Source organism: Macaca fascicularis, chromosome 2, assembly GCF_037993035.2.
Source record: "Macaca fascicularis isolate 582-1 chromosome 2, T2T-MFA8v1.1".
Classification (NCBI taxonomy): domain Eukaryota; kingdom Metazoa; phylum Chordata; class Mammalia; order Primates; family Cercopithecidae; genus Macaca; species Macaca fascicularis.
Genome location: NC_088376.1, coordinates 2,020,335 through 2,025,447, shown reverse-complemented (window position 1 = coordinate 2,025,447; position 5,113 = coordinate 2,020,335). Strand labels below are relative to the sequence as shown.

At 43.6% G+C, this 5,113-nt stretch overlaps 1 pseudogene; it reads left to right on the top strand.

The window, feature by feature from the left end:
- The first annotated feature begins 757 nt into the window (after window positions 1–757).
- On the top strand, window positions 758–3,206 carry LOC102146611 (non-histone chromosomal protein HMG-14-like; annotated as a pseudogene).
- Window positions 3,207–5,113: the final 1,907 nt, after the last annotated feature.

Sequence of the window (5,113 nt, the reverse complement as noted above, 5' to 3'; positions counted from 1 at the left end):
TGTTTGTTTGTTTTTACACCTTTTCACCGTCCATCACGTTACCTGTTTTAGTTCTACTATATTTTTCTAACATGTTACGGTACAGTAGCATCTTTGCACTGTATGTTCTTAAAGAGCCCTTCATGACTCATTCTTTGCCTTGCCACTTGTCATACTAGAAATAGAATTTAAATTATTATTTCCCGAAAGTGTGACCATCCATTTACTTACAGCAAAACCTAGTCACTTTTCTTACTGTTAACATAGCTTCACACAATTTCCCACAGAACTTTTCCCATCAGTTTGACTTTTCATTACCTAAAAGAACTTAATATTAGTCTCACTATTGATAGCCTATTATTTTTATACTTTCCTCCAGATAATGTATGCAAGCAACTTAAAGTACAATCTGGACTAATGAGGACTATTTTAATCATTAGTGTTTAAATGATTATACTTATTAACTAACGATAAGTTAAACTCAAATTGGCGTAGCAGAGGAACTGATCGGCTCATGTTACTAAAAAGTCTGATTTAAGGCAAGACTGGATCCGCGCGCTCAAACAATGCTTTCAGGAATCTGTGTCTCCAGCTCTCAGCCCTGCTCCCCCCTGACTCTACCCGGCTGGGATCAAGGTACGTTCTGGCAGTTTCAGGCCCACGTCCTGCCAGTTTAGCAATACCAGGGGAAAGAGGGCCTCTTTCAAAACAGTGCAGCAAAAGTCCCGGGACGGAATCCCCTTGGCGTGACCTGGGGTCAAACGCCTCTTCTGCAATTAGTCGCTGTGGCTGGCCAATGAGATGTGCGGATTTTTCTGGACTGACTCATATGCCGATTCCTGAAGCTCCACCCAAAGGACATGGGCTCAGGTTTATGGAGGAGCAGGCCCTCAAGAAAAGCAGGTGCCTTCATCAGAAGAGGGGTAGAGGTTGCGCAGAGAAAAATTATGTTCATCTTCTTTCCAAGGTTAGTACCGATTCCTTAGAAGAGCTACTGTTTATATGGCCGGGCGCGGTGGCTCATGCCTGTAATCCCAGCACCTTGGGAGGCTGAGGGGGATGGATCACAAGGTCAGGAGATTGAGACCATCCTGGCTAACATGGTGAAACCCTGTCTACTAAAAATACAAAAAAAAAAAAAAAAAAAAGTAGCCGGGGATGGTGGCAGCGCCGGTTGTCCCAGCTACTCGGGAGGCTGAGGCAGACTAGCGTGAACCCGGGAGGCGGAGCTTGCAGTGAGCCAAGATCGTGCCACTGCACTCCAGCCTGGGCAACACAACGAGACTCTGTCTCAAAAAAAAAAGAAGAATTACTGTTTATACTTCATCCACAGGAGACCTCTGGTCTCCATCCCTCATTCCTGGTTTCTAAGCAACTCCCCATTTACCAGAAACCAGCACTCACAGTCCTAGAATATATGTAGTTGCTTTTAGAAAGTAAAAAGGGTTTTGAAAATGTAACTAGATTACCTATAACAAACACACACGTTTCCCCATAGCAGAGTTTCAATAGGATGAAATTCCCTCTTAATAGCCTGGTTGTCTTTTCCTGTAATTGCTTCTGATTCCTGAGGAGCTCATTAAAACGACCAGCTGCCTCGTCAAGCTGCATCACAGTGCAGAGGGCGCTGGATGGAGAGAGAAGCTCACACTTTAGATCCAGCTGTTGCTCACAAAGGGCCTTGTTTGTCCATGAGTAAAATGAGGTTGGACAAGAATTCCAAAGCCGATTCCAGCAGTAAGAACTTAGAGTTCTATTCTGAAATACGTACCATCGAAGAGATAGGAGGGCAGGAACACCACTCATGTAGGACAGAGAGGTTAAGGTCCTCAGCCTGTAGCTATGGGAGAAAGAGTTGCAACCCCAAATTTCATAGGCTTAAAGGAGTTTATGCGCATTAAAGGATGCAATCAACAGAGGGCTAAGACAAACCACTAGGCAGGAGAGAACATTGTGAATCACACATCTGATAAGGAGTTAATATCCAGAATATATATCAAGAACTTTTATAACTCAACAACAACAACAAAAACAAACAACCTCACGTAAAAATGGGCAAAGGGATTGTTCTCGGGGCCGGGCGGGCGCGCGGGTCCTGGGACTGCGGCCCACCTCCATTCCCCGTCTCCTTCTCCCCGCAGGTCAGCTCTGCCGAAGGGGCCGCCAAGGAAGAGCCTGAGAGGAGATGGGTGCTGTTGTCAGCTAAACCTCCCGCAAAAGTGGAAGCGAAGCCGAAAAAGGCAGCAGCGAAGGATAAATCTTCAGACAAAAAAGTGCAAACAAAAGGGAAAAGGGGAGCAAAGGGAAACAGGCCGAAGTGGCTAACCAAGAAACTGAAGAAGATTTACCTGCAGAAAACGGGGAAATGAAAACCGAGGAGAGTCCAGCCTCTGACGAAGCAGGAGAGAAAGAAGCCACGTCTGATTAATACCATATACCACGTCTCACCAGTGGTCCCCGTGTCCCTTCTTGTACAACCCAGAGGAATATTTTTATCAACTATTTTGTAAATGCAAGTGTTCTAGTAGCTCTAGAAACATTTTTACGAAGGAGGGAATCCCACCTCATCCCATTTTTTAGGTGTAAATGCTTTTTTTTTAAGAGGTGAAATCATTTGCTGGTTATTTTTTGGTACAACCAGAAACTAGTGTGGGATGTTGAATTATGGGAGGCTTTGACTGTCTCTGGTGTCAGCTTAACATTCCATAGATGGGGGGGTTAGTTTTTATATCCTAGAATACAAAGCATATTAAATGGCAATATGGAGTCAGTCCTGCATTTAATGTCTTGAACATTTTATTTTACTTCTATTCTCATGTGTTTTAGTAGAATTGTTTCCTAAAGCAAACCACCCCTCAATCATGGCGCTCGCTCCCTGTCGGAATCGTGTGCACTCTGTAACATCTTTGGTTGTTAGTCCCGTTTTCCTAATAACTTCGTTCCTGTGCTGTGAAAGATTACAGATTTGAATATGTAGTGTACATGCTATTCAGTTGTGAACTGGTGGGCCACATTTAACAGCTGACCAACATGTGAAGATACTGGTACTTGATAGCCTCTTAAGGAAAATTTGCTTCAAATTTTAAGCTAGAAAGTCACTGGAATAACTTTAAAAAATAATTACAATACATGGCTTTTTAGAATTTCGTTACCTATGTTAAGAATTGTGTACAAATTGAAATGTCTGTACTGATCCTCAACCAATAAAATCTCAATTATGAAAAAAATGGGCAAAGGGCTTAAGGAGACAATTCTTTAAAACAGATACACAAATAACTAACAAACCTATGAAAAGATGCTCAACAGCACCAGTCATTAGGAAAATGCAAATCAAAATCTTAATGAGATATTGCCTTATACCCATTAGGATGGCTGCTATAAAACACACACACAAGGCTGGGTGCGGTGGCTCATGACTGTCATCCCAGCACTTTGGGAGGCCGAGGCGGGCGGATCACGAGGTTGCAACCTCCGCCTCCCAGGTTCAAGCGATTCTCCTGCTTCAGTCTCCTGAGTAGCTGGGATTACAGGTGCGCGTCACCACGCCCAGATAATTTTTGTGTTTTTAGTAGAGACGGGGTTTTACGATGTTGGCCAGGCTGGTCTCGAACTCCTGACCTCAAGTGATCTGCCCGCCTCGGCCTCCCAGATTGCTGTGATTACAGGTGCAAGCCACTGTGCCCAGCCTACTACAATTTTTAAAAGAACTTTAAAGCTGGAAGGAAACTTAGAGATCTTTTAGTCCAAACCCTTTGTTTTACAAAGAGGAAAACCGAGGCCCTAAGTGTTACATTTTTACACAAGAACAGAACACAGTAGCAGAGATGGAAACTCTGTCTCTCTCAGCGCTGCCGTAATATCTTAATTTTACGTATCAGCTGAGCTGGGCCACAGCACCCAGCTATGTGGTGGGGTTTTTTAATAGAAAAAAAATGAACCCATTGACTTTTCAGAGCAGTATGTGGTTAAACATTATTCTGGATGTCTTTGTGAGGATATTTTTGGAAAAGATTAATATTTAAATCGGTGGATTTCAAGCAAAGCAGATTTACCCTCCACAATGCGAGTGGGCCCCGTCCAGTCCACTGAAGGCCTGAAACAAAAAGACGGTGCTCCCTGGAGGAAGAGGCAGTTCTCCAGCCTGCCAGCTCACGCTGCAGATTTTGGACTAGCCAACCTCCATAATCTATGTGAACCAATTCCTTAGAAACATCTTTTTCTCTATATACATGTCCTTGAGAATGCTAACATATCTGCCTTTCCTTTTTCTGACTAATTGTGACTTTCAAATAAACATCACTTGGCCAGGTGTGGTGGCTCACGCCTGTAATTCCAGCACTTTGGAAGGCCAAGGCGGGTGGATCACCTGAGGTAGGGAGTTCGAGACCAGCCTGATCAACATGGAGAATCCCCATCTCTACTAAAAATCAAAAAAAGAAAAAAAAAAATTAGCCAGGCATGGTAGGGCATGCCTGTAATCCCAGCTACTCGGGAGGCTGAGGCAGGAGAATCGCTTGAACCCAGGAGGTGGAGGTTGCAGTGAGCCGATGTTGTGCCATTGCACTCCAGCCTGGGCAACAGAGCAAGACTCCACTCAAAAAAAAAAAAAAAAAAAAAAAAGAAAGAAAAGAAAAAAGAAAAAACTGAATTTCCATTGTTCCCAAGCTGAACAAATTCATGAATATGAAATGCTACCATGTGTATATTTGTTACCTCCGTTACTGGGACTCTGTAGACTGAATATTTCTTGAAAAAAATTATTCTTGGTTGGGCACTGTAGCTCATGCCTGTAATCCCAGCACTTTGGAAGGCCAAGGCAGGCGGATCATGAGGTCATGTTTTTTTGTTTTTTTTTTTTTGAGATGGAGTCTGGTAAAATTTATCCTTTTTTATTTTTTTAAAATCTTATTTTTTTGAGACAGAGTCTTGCTCTGTCACCCAGTTTGGAGTGCAGTGGCACAATCTTGGCTTATTGCAACCTCCGCCTCCTGGGCTCAAGCAATTCTCCAGCCTCAGCCTCCCCAGTAACTGGGATTATAGGTGCTGGCTATCACACCCAGCTAATTTTTGTATTTTTAGTGGAGATGGGGTTTCACCATGTTGGCCAGGCTGGTCTCGAACTCCTGACCTCAGG